Source organism: Lissotriton helveticus, chromosome 12, assembly GCF_964261635.1.
Source record: "Lissotriton helveticus chromosome 12, aLisHel1.1, whole genome shotgun sequence".
Lineage (NCBI taxonomy): Eukaryota > Metazoa > Chordata > Amphibia > Caudata > Salamandridae > Lissotriton > Lissotriton helveticus.
The window spans coordinates 821,304,438-821,321,814 of NC_136073.1; the positions used below are offsets into that span (position 1 = coordinate 821,304,438).

General features: G+C 42.3%; 1 protein-coding gene across 2 annotated transcripts in view; it reads left to right on the plus strand.

Moving 5' to 3' along the window:
• The first annotated feature begins 15,590 nt into the window (after window positions 1-15,590).
• Window positions 15,591-17,377, plus strand: part of CGN (cingulin) — a 222,679-nt gene continuing 220,892 nt past the window's right edge. The window contains exon 1 of one of the 2 annotated variants that reach the window (XM_078671006.1): window positions 15,591-15,682. The gene's annotated coding sequence lies outside the window, so the exon portion shown is untranslated. Of the gene's footprint in view, window positions 15,774-17,377 lie in introns of both variants that reach the window. The other variant, XM_078671007.1, reaches the window with a different exon arrangement.

Below are 17,377 nucleotides of genomic sequence, written 5' to 3' on the forward strand. Positions count from 1 at the left end.
TACTATCGAGGTGCAAAAGTTTAGCCAACGGTTTGTCTTGGTGCTGTATTGTGTACACAAATGTCTCTAGAGTTGTGTCTAATGTGCACTGATGAAGTAGGATGAAGTATGGGTGAAGCTCAATATGGTTATGTTGTTTAACCATACCCGGCTTTGTGGCTTGGAGTTGTGTATATGTGTACGTGATGGTGCTAGTGTTGTGTCTATTGTGTTTGGTCGGCCAAGGGTCATATATAGGATCATATATAGGTTTTGGGAGCTTTTGTTAGCCTGTAACAGAGTGCCGTATTATCGCTGTCGAATCTATTGCACATCAGTTGGGTACTGAGTTGTCTTGTGGGAGAAATTATTAATTTAGAGAAACATAGTCAGTCTCATCTCATCTATAAATATTGATATACTGATCATATGGCAGTTACTTAACTAGTATTAGGGCGTAAGAGGTATTGCAGTAGTTAAATGTTATGTTACCCTTCCTTTCACACAAGCAAATTGCAGATAATGGTAAATATGTAATGAATAGTTAGAATCTCATTAAAAGTCTTACAACTATTAATCGGCAAAAGCTGCCCCACTACAAATAAAAGGCACGTCTAGCATAGAGTACATAACTGGAGCACAACGGAATATGAAACAATAAACTGAGCCACCGCAGACTGGTAGTTCAAATAAGCGAGCCATGCTTAAAAAGGGACTCTACATGGATGACACCCCATATAATGTGGACAAGGAGTCACCTTAAGGATTTGATGTCACTGTGTGCCCATATTACCCACTTTATTGTCTATTTTAATTTCATTAGTTATATACGGTATATGTCCATTTTACGTGATGTGCGAATCCTGACGATTGCTCCTTTTCAGGTTGTTGTTTTTATTGTATTGTTATTTTGTGTTTCCTTAATAAAAAGATTTATAAACATATCTTTTTTTAAAAGGGCCTTTACAATAATGAACATACATGGAACTGATGTGAAGTGGTGGGTCAAATCAGTGGCTAGAACTGCTTCATCCACATCAAAAAAATGTACAAATGCTCAGGAAGTAATTTTGAGAATCTGTAGCCACAGAGTGGCAATGAAAGAGGCGTGTGTGTGTTTCAAATCTCTGTAACATTGTTCTATTCTCAAGATGGCTTTGAGCTTGATGAATAGCTTCAAAGCTATTTTTAGTTGTATCATTCCTTTCATGGTACTCTCAAAGGCATTGACTACTTAATGAACAGTTACAGAGCCCGGGCCTCCTCCCAAGAGAGCAACCAGTAAAGAAACCAGCACTACAGACAGGTTCAGGCTTCATCCAGGCCCCAGATACATTCAACACGCCTAGGCTCATGGCAGGACAGCGGACTATGTTATCTCTGGCAATCCACAAGGAGGGTTTCTGGTTAGACACCAGACCACCAATTCTTTAAAAAGAGTTTCTTTGTTTAATCAAAGGAGCAGGGGTCCTAGCAGAGGCATTTGAGGTTGCAAACCTGTGTTATTTGTAAACTAGTATCCAAGTATCCAATTATACCCAAATTCCTGGGCCTATTCCTGACTTTGCTTCAGAATTATGTATGTTGGGTCCTGCGCAGGTGCGCAACACCCATTGGGCTCACGGGGCTTCAGCCCCCCCCCCGTCATGTCAGTCAGCCTGGGCAGAGACAGCTTCGCGGGCTGGCAAGCATCCTATTGCAGCCGCACTCGAGTACTTAACAGGTCTTTAAAAGACCATTTACTTGCAAATGAGGCTTTTGTTGTGTGTTGACCCCTTCTTACAGCCACTCTGTCTATGGTGGAAGAATTAGCCGCCCCCGAAATATTTTTCACCCCCCACCCCCACCCCGAAATTTGGCTCTAGTTGCCCGCCTGGTCCTGCGAATGAGTTTTGTGGCCGAACTTCTTATGGAGGCCTCTGTACTCAAGTAGAACAGCATGGAAGAGGGAGCCCTACCTAGGTTGGAGCTCCTTCTAGCCCTGAGACCTGCGCTACATGCTCCTTCCAGCCTCCCCGATGAACAACAAGAACTGTAACGTCTAACGCAGTTCGCGCCCATACTTTCCAAAGTGGAAACTCAGGTTCTAGCCTTGGCCTCGAGCAAAGAACAAAATGTGTAGAAAAGGAAAACACATCTTGTTTCCTTCTTTAAAAGTAAACACACCGTACTCCGTTTCAAGCCAAACAGACTATTTACTTTCATGATCCTTCCTTCCTTGAGCTTCCAAGATGCCCATCTAGAGCATTTGTATTTTTGTAATGCAGTTTCCAGGCAGAGATGTAAATACATTAGTCCATATTGAGCTGAGTAATTAGTTAAGACTCAATTCACTCATGACTCTTGAGTGAAACAAATTATCAGAAATAGTATTTGGGCTTCTGGTGCAGTGGTGCATTTCTGTTATTATAACCTGCTGCCATAAAAGATATTATTTTTATGAACCAACTTTATGCTTGAGGGTTTAGAGAAGATGCCATGAAATATGAATTAACAGCACTGTGGCACAGAAGTCTGACGAGGTGTCATTTTCCAAAGAGGCAGCTTATTTTATTTCTCCACTCCATTCATGATAAAGTCATAACTAGGCAACTTGCATGTGTTTAGTTAAAATAGAATGGGGTCCATTCACAACCTACATTTTGTGTACGTATTGTACTAAATATTAATAAAACAATAATATTATATCTTTATTTTTAGCATAGAACTAATTATTTTTTTTACTAGTAACATACTTTTAAATTAAATATTTAATTAATAAAATAGAATAACTAACAAAACAATTATTCTGAAGTTTAAATTAAAAAATTAATTCCAACTTTAAAGTATATATTTTTTTACTATACACAAGTTATTATTAAAAGTGATACATACAATATATGAAAAGTAATTTAGCTGTGTTAATAAAATGTATTGTTACATTTTTTATTGCGAAAAAGTTATTACATATTTTATAATTAGCATAACAGTATTTTTTATAATATTGAGTTATATTCATATATATTTGTAACTATTCGAAATAATTTACTTCAATATTATTTCTTATGGGTTTTTATTTTAAGTTCTTAACCTCATTATTTTCTATGGGAGGAGATTGCACTATTAGGGGTTGGCCATCTGGGATGCTAGGCATTCTACTGTTTCTTTAGTAGTAACTTACACTTTTAGGTTAGGCTTCACCACCTTTTTCCGGGGATGGAAACATGAAAGTCTACACTTTTGACTAACTTTACTCTCCTATTTTATGAATAGCCAAAAGCAGTAAAGTTACTCAAAAGTATAAGAATAAATTACACATGTAAATTTACTCACAAATGTAAGTCACCTTAATGAAAAGTCCTGTATGTCTGAGCTGTGAGTACTGTTATCGATCCATGCCTGCTGCCCGGCCTGTCAAAGCATGGCAGGCCAGTCCCATGTTAAAGATTACTCTGAACGGAAGAAGGGTCATCATTTCCATCACTGTTCGCATGGCTAGTTCAGCGGTCCTCAGAGACAACATAGTGAAAATACAAATCAAACTCACAGACTACAGTTGCCCACATGCAATAAAAAAAACTGGGGCAAACGTAAACCTGGCGTGTTTCTTTACAGTGCAAATCTCTGATAGTATCCTATCAGATCTAGGAAGGGTCACACTTCTTTACTAATGCAAAGTGGGGGGTGCTGCATATAGCCATTACTTTGTTCCATTGTATAGACTTTCACTGTGTATCCCAAACAACAGATTTATTTACTCAGGATTCATTTACCAGGGTTGTGGTTAGTATATTCTGCGTTATAGTGAAGAACGGGAAATGTTGTTTACAACGTGGTGTTTACACTGCACAACCTTTACCATGCAGCCATTACAACGCAAGTCATTACAATGACTTGCGCTGGATGGCGCTCTAGGTTAAGGAAAAGTGTGATTTTCTTTTCCAACACCTTCCCTACTGTTACGTGGGCTGGAGTTGGAATAGAAAATCATATTAATCCTCAATCGAGCGCCCTCCAACGCAAGTTGTTGTAACGACTTGCGTTGTAAAAACCGCGATGTAAAGTACCGCGATCAAAATGATCGCGTTGTACTGTCATACATCCCGAAGAACATTAAAAAGAGGTGTCACTCTAAGAAGCGAAAAGGATAAAATCAATGTTTGGTCCTAAATCGACGTTACAGAAACATGTAACTGAGATATGCAGAAGAATAGGCTTAGTGTGGGCTCAACCGTTGAATAGTCAGAAGTTGATTCACTGCTGCTGTCTCTTGTATTCCAAAACAAAAAACAAAATAAGTGATGGGTGGATTGCTTGAATTAATTTCAGCCATTTGTAATTACTCGAGCCGCATCATTCTCGAACAGTTTTTTCCCCAACATGCCATCTCATATAGGAACGATATATGTGCTACTCAGGCTTAGTCTAGATCTACTAGGAACAAGTCTGCTGGGACTGCTGACCAGGTTCCCTTTGAAACCAGAAGACACGTAACTCAAGACAGGTTTTTCCTTATTTAAGTAGAGTGCTGATTGTGTCTTATGGCACACTGGGCACAGAATTCAAGCATTCCACCCTTCAGCTTTTTGTATTCTATTCCTAATTGCGATGCCGTAAGTGCATCGAGTATGCCCAGGCGTGAGTCCTGTCCTCTTAAAGCGACTGGAACCAAGCTGCACCCAACTGAAACAGACCAAATAGGCTGAAATATTGTGGGGATGCTTGTGTTCCATTTCAGTTTTTTTTAATGTTTTTATTTTGGTTTTTACATTTTGAAACCAGTGACATCCATAATTATATAACCCATTGGCATTATATTTAACATAGTGCATCGTTCTTTTAATGCAATATATCTGCAAGGAGATAGTACATCCAGACAGTCCCTCCTGTCCATATCCGCCGTCAGTGAGTCCCCACTTCCTGGATGCAGCAGCGTTTAGGAATCAGCCCTACCCGCCCGATGACATCTCCGATAGAAATTTTAAGAAGATGCTACTCACGTCTTCTATCCCAAACCGTAGCATTTTCTGCAGTTGACTCATATTCTAGACCACCCTCTCTGCCTCCATACACAGTGCATTTCAGGGTGAAACCCTGATCCTCCATATGAAAATTTGCATCGCACATAGATTCGTTTAGAGTTGTTCGTTGACCATTCACCTTCCTTTTGTTGTCTGAGTGAAGCAGGTACATTAACTTTGAACAAAAAAGGGAACAGAGTCCTATGGTCAGCCTTATCCCTAATTTTACTTCAGGTAATCAAGAACGTTGGGTGTCATCTCCTATAGAGTAGATCCATCACCTACAGCAGACACCACTGCCTGTGGAGGTCTGTTAGGACTATCCTTTAGTGAGCTTCACCCATGGCAGACATCTGCTCAATATTTTAAAGAGGTATTTTAAAAAAGAATTTAATATGAATGAATATAAAATGGAACATGTAAAGAATTCACTTGCATGAAAGAAAAAAACAAAACCCATCTCATTTGGGACTCACACCTCAGACAAGCATGAAGAAAAGCCTTATTGGACCTAATTCAGGCCTGGCAGAGTGGGGGCACTGCCATAAATCGGCAGTGCTGCCGCCCCTCCAAACTTGCAGTTCTGAACTCTGTTTAGAGTTATGAGAAATACTATGGTTATACCGCTGGGGCCTCCCATGGCGTCACCAGTCTAATCCTCTGTCCTATCGGGCCATCTACCTTTGGGCCGCCAGGTCACAGTAACGATTATCCTGTCCTATTGAGTACGGGGAGACTGTCACTCATTTTCCTTACCTGTGCCATATCATGAGATACATGGGCAGCGAAAATGTAGACTGGTCTCAGTGCATGGGGAGAAATCCCCTTCTAAATCGTGACATTTGTTTTTTTGTTACAGAAAACCTGAAAGTGTGTTTTCTCTAAACAAAATAGTTTTCTCCATAGGTGCTTTAAACATGCTGCCCATCATGGGGTCGGCTCCCTGCTCTCAAACAGCAGTGCCATTCTCAAAAGGAAGGAATTCTGTCTTATACATTTAAGATCAAGGTGGTGTTCCTAGGGCAAATGAAAAGATCACAGTGGATGAAAATTCTCTACTTATTAAATGTTTATCCAACAGGTATAGTTCAAATCTTTTGTAAGTGGTAATAGTCTATAATCCCATTGAAGAGTGACTCAATAGAGCCCTCTTGTTCTGTGCAGAAAGGAGAGAATAAGCAAAACCACATATTTGATTAATCATACCTGGAAGGTAAATAAGGCGGCGATTAAATAAATGACTTAAGATATGACATCAAATTTGTCCTTTGCAATAAAGTTATAATGACTTATACACAAACTGAATCAATAGAACTTTTACAAGCAAGCAGTAAGAGAAGTGAAAAGGCATGAAAGACTTGAACAGAGAATAATAAACATACAATCTGCATCATTAGCAAACATTTATGTCCAGAAAAACAAAGCATCTGCATCTAACCCACCTTCTGAAGGGGCAATATAGGCTCTTCATGAAAGGAAAAGCAAATACGTTTGAAATAAGGAATATAAGATGAATTTATAAACCTCCTCATGTTCACGCAAAGGCAAACATGAAGCTATTCACCTCTTCTGACAAAGACCTGTGTTTGGATTGTAAGAAAGAAAAGTCTTGAGTGATTCCTCAGAAAGAAAAGTGTCATGGGAAAGCAAGAAGACCTCAAGTAGCCGTGTCCCCTGTTAGGGTCCATCCCCTTTAGCACCGCCAATGCCCCTACGTCCAGGGGTTGTTTAAAAAAGATTAAACTTAGAATAAGTTCCAATGTGATACGTTTATTATAACAAGGCAATATTCAATTTTCATCCTCCTTGTCAAACATCAAATTAATTCTGTAAATCATAATGTTCTCATAATGATATTTTTCAAGCAGGGCAATTCAATTGCATTATCCAATCCCGATACATTTCGGGACGTGGCCCTTCGTCAGAGAATATCAATTCTGAAAAGACACATAATAATCCATGAAGAAACCTATCTCTATATCTTTGGTTGTCTCTCAAAACCACTAAGTGAAGTTGATGGAGCAAGGGTTCGCACGTTACGCGCCTTGCTTGAATTCATGAACCTCAAATAATGTTAACGAAGTAATCCAACATGTTTTGTCCTACTAATTTCCCTTTTATTTGACATTTGGGGTGTCCTAGAGACGCTTGCCTATGTGTTTACTAACTCAATAACGTTTGTAACTAAAAATGGCCGCTGTTTGGCGGGTTTCCTTCTGCGCATGCGTTAGTCACACTCACGTGACGTGACGTACTTGCAGTTCTGGTGGGAATCTATTGCGCTTGCGCACTTGCATTAAGATGGTCGCTTTGTGTCCTCACATGGTGAAGCTTGCGCTGATGCTTTAGTGTTATTGTTTGTTTTGCACTAAAACCCTAATGCCATCGTTTATATGAAGTAAGGGGTATAGAGTAGCTATTCATGGTATACAGTGTATTCATTTATTTCTGTGTTTTAATTTGTTTTCACTTACTTTTCATGTACCGTGATAATTGAGGGTCTGAGAGGCACTCGTGAATCCATATTGAGCAACCTTTCTGCGCATGACAGTCTTCTGCCGGTGGCATTGAAACCTTGCCAACCAGAGGTCCCTGCCAAGAGGCTCCTGAGAAAGTGACCTGCGACCTAGCAGGAGAAGCTGAACTTCCTGCAAACGCAACAAATGTATTAATTTCCATTGTATTCTGTAGAGTATGTCATGGGAACCCCAAAATCAATAGGCGGTCCCAGAATATGTAAATGGAGGCTTGTAGAATTTAAATGTGATTGGTGTGTTGACCTATCCTACTTGGGGACCAATCGAAATTGGGGATTCTGACACTTGCAACATTTGGGGGGTGGTACACTGACCCGAAAACAGTATCACTAGCCTAGGTTTAGCTAGAGAAATTGTCCGACTTGTCCGAATAGCTGACCTGTCACTGACCCAACGCACTCAATAGGTGACTGATACAGAGAGCTGCGGAGCACTCTGTCCGAAACTTTCCATAGACTCGAGGGGTTTTGCTAAGAAACCTTAAGTGCTGGCGGAGCACTTTGCTGAGGGAATCGATAACCCAATCGGGGTTCTGGCTGATAGCTGCAGAGAGGGTGGAGCGCAGGCGTTGCTTACGGACTGCGGGTGCTGGTCGTTCCTTGGTGGTCCTGTCCTGATCCTAATCTGGGTTTCCTGTCCTGTCCTGGGGTGTCCATTCTGCACCTGCTGTCCTGTCGATGACTGTCCTTCCTTGGGGTCCCTCCCGTTCTTAACTGACCTGTAGCCAGGGTTGGTCTTCACACCATTCTAGGTAAATATAGTGCTGAAACTCTATACTGCACCTTTCTATTTTCCGTCTTTTGCTTTAATAAAGACATACCTTTGCATATGTTGATTTTTCCATGCTTTTCGCAACCTATTAAATGAAAAGGTCATACATGATTGCTGTTCTCTAGCATGTTCCTACGTTTCCTTTCCCTTAAGCTCGATTCTCCATACTGTTCATGAAAGTAGAGGTGTTTTAATATTTTTCCTATTTTAGCTGACTGAAATGATGTTACTAGAATTATAGCGTGTCCCAATTTTTTACCTTTCCTATAGTGGTATAGCATTCTAAAATTCTCGCAATATAAACCACGTCTTTTTCTCTACCCATATATCCGAAGTATCTTCCAGTAGCAACATTCTAGTATGTTCCTTAGTTTCCCAGTCTTTAGTTAATCCGTTCAAATCTAAACTCTGAAGCTTCTGATTAGCATGTTCCCTGTTCATACCTCCCTGTAGTCTAATAAATGGTTAGCCTGATCTATTTCCTTTATGGATATGTGCTCTTTGTAATTCTGGTTATAGCTTGCTTAATAGTTGTGAACCTCATGTTTTCCGAATCTGAAATCTAGATAAAATCTTTAAAACTTCTCCGTAGTCTGTGGTCTTTATGAATACAAAGAAATATAAAAGTTGGTATTTGGTTGTCTGCCTTTCTTTTACAGCTAGCTCCCTGATCCATTGTGGTCATAGGTACCCGTAATGGTGGATTGGTAAGTCGGGTACAGTAGGAATAAAATAGGAAGGAACAGGGTTACTGGTAGTAGAGTGTAAGGTCACCTGATTAATGTATATGGTAAATTGAAGTTTATGGGCCCGATACGTATATGGTAAAATCGTTGGTTGGGTGACCTGCGCGCTCTATTAGTAATTATTACTGATAGAGCGCGCAGGTCACCCAACCAACAATTTTACCATATACGTATCGGGCCCATAAACTTCAATTTACCATATACATTAATCAGGTGACCTTACACTCTACTACCAGTAACCCTGTTCCTTCCTATTTTATTCCTACTGTACCCGACTTACCAATCCACCATTACGGGTACCTATGACAACAATGGATCAGGGAGCTAGCTGTAAAAGAAAGGCAGACAACCAAATACCAACTTTTATATTTCTTTGTATTCATAAAGACCACAGACTACAAGAAGTTTTAAAGATTTTATCTAGATTTCAGATTCGGAAAACATGAGGTTCACAACTATTAAGCAATCTATAACCAGAATAACAAAGAGCACATATCCATAAAGGAAATAGATCAGGCTAACCATTTATTAGACTACAGGGAAGTATGAACAGGGAACATGCTAATCAGAAGCTTCAGAGTTTAGATTTGAACGGATTAACTAAAGACGGGGAAACTAAGGAACATACTAGAATGTTGCTACTGGAAGATACTTCGGATATATGGGTAGAGAAAAAGACGTGGTTTATATTGCGAGAATTTTAGAATGCTATACCACTATAGGAAAGGTAAAAAATTGTGACACGCTATAATTCTAGTAACATCATTTCAGTCAGCTAAAATAGGAAAAATATTAAAACACCTCTACTTTCATGAACAGTATGGAGAATCGAGCTTAAGGGAAAGGAAACATAGGAACATGCTAGAGAACAGCAATCATGTATGACCTTTTCATTTAGTAGGTTGCGAAAAGCATGGAAAAATCAACATATGCAAAGGTATGTCTTTATTAAAGCAAAAGACGGAAAATAGAAAGGTGCAGTATAGAGTTTCAGCACTATATTTACCTAGAATGGTGTGAAGACCAACCCTGGCCACAGGTCAGTTAAGAACGGGAGGGACCCCAAGGAAGGACAGTCATCGACAGGACAGCAGGTGCAGAATGGACACCCCAGGACAGGACAGGAAACCCAGATTAGGATCAGGACAGGACCACCAAGGAATGACCAGCACCCGCAGTTCGGAAGCAACGCCTGCGCTCCACCCTCTCTGCAGCTATCAGACAGAACCCCGATTGGGTTATCGATTCCCTCAGCAAAGTGCTCCCCCAGCACTTAAGGTTTCTCAGCAAAACCCCTCGAGTCTATGGAAAGTTTCGGACAGAGTGCTCCGCAGCTCTCTGTATCAGTCACCTATTGAGTGCGTTGGGTCAGTGACAGGTCAGCTATTCGGACAAGTCCGACAATTTCTCTAGCTAAACCTAGGCTAGTTATACTGTTTTCGGGTCAGTGTACCACCCCCCAAATGTTGCAAGTGTCAGAATCCCCAATTTCGATTGGTCCCCAAGTAGGATAGGTCAACATACCAATCACATTTAAATTCTACAAGCCTCCATTTACATATTCTGGGACCGCCTATTGATTTTGGGGTTCCCATGACATACTCTACAGAATACAATGGAAATTAATACATTTGTTGCGTTTGCAGGACAGTTCAGCTTCTCCTGCTAGGTCGCAGGTCACTTTCTCAGGAGCCTCTTGGCAGGGACCTCTGGTTGGCAAGGTTTCAATGCCACCGGCAGAAGACTGTCATGCGCAGAAAGGTTGCTCAATATGGATTCACGAGTGCCTCTCAGACCCTCAATTATCGCGGTACATGAAAAGTAAGCGAAAACAAATTAAAACACAGAAATAAATGAATACACTGTTGTGACGGGGCACGTGTGTCGGAACCTCAGGCTAACGCAGAGTGGTGGACAGCCACACCTCTTTTACCGTGCCCCTTGTCCCCACAGAGTACACCTTCGTCATGGACCGAAGAGGACGAGTCAGGCTGGGTCCCACTCGTTAATGCTGATGGTCCCTTTAAGACCTCTGACCCCGGAGACGAGACTCCACCCCCTGAAAGCGTAACGACGTCAAAAGCCGGAAGGACAGAAACCTCGACGGACGGCGTTTACCTAGGTGTGGAGGTACGCGCGGAAGACGACGGGAGTTACCAGGATCCTGAACGGAAGTAGACCGACCCGCCTGGAGGCCAACGATTCCACGCTTCGCCCCGCCACGTTCCCACGGGAGGAGCGTGGCTCCAAGAGGTACGGGCCGGGTAGCGGGTTGGGTCGGGCGGCGGAAACAGCAGTGATTGTGCCTGTAAAAAGCCCTGATCCCTCTGCCCTTTTCACGAGCACCTCCTTCCCCACCTTTAAGGGTATTGTTACGTGCACCAGCTCACGACGGCTCTTCCCTCACTCCCGGTCCTTTGTGAAGTATCATTCTATTTCATTGCCCTGACCCCCGTTTTTCCTTTTCTTTGCCGGTACGGGAGCGGATTCGAGAAGAAGACGCCCGGTTCAGAGCACGGCCACCCTATCCCAGGACTAGAAGTACAGAAGCTGGAGAACTGACGTATTTCTTTGGCTAACTTTCAAGGACTGTTTTTCATGAAAAAGACTTACATCCCAATAAAGCCTTCGTTAAACCCATTACTGAAGGCGCCTGTGTTCGTCTTTTCCCCCACTCCTACGGTAGAACCGACAGTAGCCAGTACAGGTTCCTACGTCCCGACCACCTCAGGACAACTGTATACCATGAATAGCTACTCTATACCCCTTACTTCATATAAACTATGGCATTAGGGTTTTAGTGCAAAACAAACAATAACACTAAAGCATCAGCGCAAGCTTCACCATGTGAGGACACAAAGCGACCATCTTAATGCAAGTGCGCAAGCGCAAAAGATTCCCACCAGAACTGCAAGTACGTCACGTCACGTGAGTGTGACTAACGCATGCGCAGAAGGAAACCCGCCAAACAGCGGCCATTTTTAGTTACAAACGTTATTGAGTTAGTAAACACATAGGCAAGCGTCTCTAGGACACCCCAAATGTCAAATAAAAGGGAAATTAGTAGGACAAAACATGTTGGATTACTTCATTAACATTATTTGAGGTTCATGAATTCAAGCAAGGCGCGTAACGTGCGAATCCTTGCTCCATCAAAGTGACCAAATAAATAATACTAAATTGGTGGCGTAAACAAAGCAAGAAGACCTGCCATTACTGCCAATTTAGAATCTAGCAAACCTGAAACGTGAGCTAGGCATGAAACCCCTGGGCTCCCTTAAGCTAATGGATCATCTTCTCTGAGGGCTGCCACTACAGCTCCAAACTTCCAAGAGCCCCTTGCTATTTCTGGGCTGAGGTTCTGTTCATCACCTGCCAACCCTGCAACTACCAGGTCTTCTGTTCACGGTCTGTTTTTTCAACTCTTGATCTCCCTTAATCGTTGTCCTCCCTCTATCTCCTGGCCTTCATGAATTTGGGGAACCTTCCTGAAGTTTCTAGATCTATGGATCCCTGCAGGTCCTGTGAGCTCTCACATACCTTTCTTTACAGAGCTCTTATGTCACCTATGCCATGCCCGAGTAGGTCATTCGGTTTGGGGTTTTATTTTGTACGCTTTTAGCTGTATTGCTGTCTACCTCCTTATGAATTCAGGACTACAGGTACCAGAATGAACATTTGAAATCACCCAGTGAGTGACTAATATCTTGCCTCTTGAAAGCAATGACCTTCCCTTGATGTTTTCTGCACTTGGAACCCTGGGGCTTTCTTTGTGGACTCCAAGAAGAAGCCAGGACCTATGATGCAATGTACCTCCTAGACCAATCACTGGCTCGTGTTTTGTGTAATTTACGCTGAAATAATATTTCTTTTTAAGAGAAACTAAGATTCAGCCTCCCAGTGTGCTGATTGTGTCTGTGCTAGAGGGTTATTTTGGACATAGACTAACTAAGGGCCCTCCTTAGCTGAGTTAGATCTCCTGTGGCACACAAATGGAAAAAGGCCCTCAGGACAAAGCACAAGTCAGACTCACTACTTGGAGCCCTTCCTCAGGTTCCATATGAGAAAATCCATCCAGGAACACTGATAATCATTCAATCACGGCCACCTAACCCCCTGTCAAACTGAAGACGTTCCTGTGGCCAACCAAGTGTTAGATATATTAGTTGGCTGCAAAAAAATTGCACAGACCCGGACTTCAGACCACGCTTATCCTTGATTTTGCTCTAATGGGGCTACTATACCCCTTAGCTTTTTTCGAACATACAAATTACAAAGGCGGTGCTTTTTAATATAAGATTTAGGGATACCATAAAACCTTATGGGCATCAGCATACAAAGATCATCAGAGTGTTCGGCTTTTAGTAGAAGAATTAAATTTGCAGTATTTTATTAGACGTAACGGCACATGATTATGTTAGCTACATTTGTGAATGAACTAAAAAAAACACAAACAGCCTTGAAGAAGTCCCGTGAGGACGAAACGCGTCAGGTCGGCTATGTCTATGAACATTGCCTTGTGTTTTTTATAAAAAATCTGATGAAATATCACATAAAGAAATAAAAAAGGAAAATAGTTTCTCACAAGAATTTGAAGACTTGATTCATTCATTTGGGAGATCATTTCATGCTTGATTAGTATTCTAGAAGTTGCACTACATTTTTTTGCTGCGACACATTGTTTTTTAGGTAGGTGCTGAGCTATTATGTATCTGGCTGCAAAAGTGTATCCTCTATTCCGCCCATACTTCTGCAACCAGTAACTTAATGGATAGTTGTACCTTACATAATACATTGCGAATAATTAACTTTCAACATGTTTCTATTGGTTTTAGACTGGGCTGCAGTATGGAAACGTGCTTGCTCCAAGTACCGGATAAAGTTCTCTCCATTGTTAACTCTGGCAACTTTTGTCTCCTGGTTCATTTCTTACTAGACCATCCAGGCTCAATAGATCAAACTTGGCAATGTCTTCTCCCCTTCCGTTTCCCTGACACAAGCCGTCCTACTAGGGCTCATATTGGCCTCTTCTCTTTTCATTCTCTCTATAGAACCCCTCGGTGTCATACTCAAGCATAATGGTATGTTGTATCATCAGTATGTTGATGATACACAGATTTTAATATTACAGCTCCCGAGGACGGTCGACACCTTGTTAAAACTCTGCAAACGGTGCACGCTTGGACGACTTCACACCACTTAAAACGCATTCCTTTGAAAACGGAGTTTCTCCTAATTTCTCCCATTCATGCTCTCTTACGAGCAGAATCCAGACTTGCACCCTATGCTATCTGGATAGGAAACCTTCAGTCTTATACAGTGCTAAATCTATAGGCTTTATACTGATCAAGAAAATCGGTCTGCAAATGCAAATGAATACTGTGGTCAATAGTGTCTGCTCTCAGCTAAGGATTCTCTGAGAGATGTGCTTGTTAATTCCCGAACAGGACCTCAAAACCCTGGTCCAATCCCCTGTGCTTTCAAAAATTGACTATGGGAAGTCTTTTGTGAGCCGTCTTAAAAAAAATACATCTTGCCCCACTCCTTGAAGGCAGGTTCACATGCAGTAACTCACTTTGACTTGGGAACTTAAAAATGTGGCTATACTTCTGTTTTTTTTAACGCGTCAGTGGCATCTCTTTGAAGCTCGGATCAAGGCTTAATTTGAGCCAGTTGTTACAGGTGGGGCCCACCGGCACTTATTTTTGGGGACCACCATTTATTTTTCATCATCAGCACACAAGGGGGAAAAGGGGACACAAGAGAAATGTGGGTTCTGAAGAGGAAAGCAATGAGATGTGAGATATATAGATGAATGGTTTCTGGAAGATATGAGGAAAAAAAAGAGGGGAAGTGTCTAACCAAGAGACTTCAGAAGAAAGTGGTGTTAAGAGAACTGGAGTGATTGAGACACTTCTGAGATCATTACCCCATATATGCCAATAAACCCTATTCAGGCAGGAGACCCCTGATTTTTAAAGAGGAAAACATGGCTTTATTTTAGCCGTCTCTTGTTTACATTTGCTCCTATTTCAATATTAGGCAAAGGGGAAAATACATGCCACCCATTGTTTTTCCACTTTCACCCTCTTTCCTGTTTCGTAATGTGGGCAGGTACATCAATGTTTAATAGTTGGGCCTAGAATTGTTTAAATGGCTGTATATATGCAGGTTGCCGCAGTACTTTTATATGTTGGCCCTATAAACGCCTTCTAGAGACTCCACTGCGGTCTTTATTTTCAAGTCATACATGCACATTGCCGCACCGCACATCTTACAGTAAAGTGAAAGGAATGCAGCTGCGCGTACAGCCTAATAGTAGCCGCACCTGTACAGTCAGGGTCATCCTGTTGCTTCGCAACCGACCCACGTGGCAATCAGGCTGCAGTCTCAGTCACGTGACCGAAAGTCTACACACTTTTGTTGACGTAACTTTGATCTTCCCCTCGCGATCCGCCCTCTGAGCTGAGCTAGCCAATCCTTTCCATGCACTGGCAGCGGGGCGTGGCGGGTCGAAGGAGCTGTGCCTCGACTGGCTGCCGGGGTTGGAGGTGGGCGTGGCCGCGAGGCCCGGGGAGTGGGCGAAAGGTGCCAGGCTCGCGCTGCTGTCACAGGTTGTGCAGGCAGCGGCGTCGGTGCGGGTGCCACGGTGAGTGCGGGAGCCGCAGAGGCTGCTGGGAAGGGCTACCCTGGAACGGCCAGTAACGGATGCGAGTAACGACTCGGGCGCTGCTCAGAAGGTGAGTGGTACCTCTCGGGGCTGTGGAAGTGTCTGCGGAGCCGGGGAGTGGGGATGGGAACTCCAGGCGGATGGCGGGTCCTGAGGCTGCACATGAGGGAACCGTCCAGTCCAAGCACACGTTGTCGGGTGTGACTAGTTACTGTCCTTTCGGGTAAAGTCCGCGCTATATAAATACGAATAAAATAAAAAAGAGACACAAACTCGGTCTGCTTTGAGGAACTGAACACTCCCGCTGCCGGCCTTCCTGGAAATACATCTTATTGGTACCTTAAATTGCTGCGTTTCATTATTTGTATTCAATATTAGTGTTCCTAATAAATACCCCACTTAATATTGCTCAGAAGTAAGCTCTGTCTTTAATTAGTAATGGGTAAGTGCATGATCCAGGGTCGCTGAATGGCAAGTCTCTCTTGATTAGACCTCATGCGTTTCTTCCACCTTTTTTTGTTTCATCCTTGGGGGGCTCATTTTCATCCCTACTGTATCTCTTTTTTCATTGTTATAGTATTTTAGCATTCTCCTTTTTGTTGTCTTCTGGTTTGAACTCTTCTGTTAAAAAATGAGGGTAGTGCTCAACCTCTGGGGAGGAGATGTAGCCTAGAGATGGCAACTTTTAAACTGGGGAATAGGGTGAGCAATCTGGGCGCCGCTCAGCATCCTGTGATTCTGGACATATTGCTTAATCTCACTGCGCCTTCAAAGAAAGAAGTGTACCGTAGACTGGTTCTTTTGTAACGCTCTCTAATACTCGTTGACAAAGTTTGTGCTAGATATAATTGCTTGGGGGGGGGCACTACAGCATGGGACAGTTGGTCACTCAACGTGAATTCTGCTCTCTTACAAGGAGTACATCTGCAAGAAGGTAGTTCCTTCAGTGTCAAGGAGTACTATGGCAATATGTACTTTTTGAGACCAAAACATGTTTTTCCTTTCAACGAATGATTTTTATATATATTGATGTGGTCTCTGCTACCCACACCCCATAGTAAAACTACCAAAAGCATGCCAAATCAAGCATTGATTAAGCCAAAGGGCTGGCAGCCAATGAAAGACCTTCTGGCTTTGCTGAGGCCTGTTTAGGCTTGGCGTTAGCCAATACATTCTTGTTTTTCATAAAACTATGTATGCTATACTTGCATGGTTTTCCAGTCTGCCCCTTCATACATTGGTATGCTGTAGTGTTGTTTACACTTTGCTTCCACCCACCGCGCCATACAGCACCGGGCAAGAGTTCAGCCCGCTTAGGCGGTTGGTTTACCTGAGTGTGATTAATGGCATTCTTCATATGCACAATGTGCCCCTTCACACAATAAGCAGCCATATTCAGTGCCAAGGACTACGAGTGCTATGTGTTCTTTTTCGTGAAAATGTAAATGTATTTTCGCTTTCAGCCAATACTTGCTTTTATACAAAACGTAACAAACAAAATAAGCATTGACACAGGCAAAAGCTCAGCGGCAAAAGGTAGACCAATTGTCTCTAATAGGTCAAAACATGCTTTTGTAGAATGTGTGCCTTCATACAAAATCTTCTCAAACAAAATAATCAGTGGATGAAGTTGGGCCTATTGCCTTTGCCAGTGCTTGTTTTAGTTGCTATAAG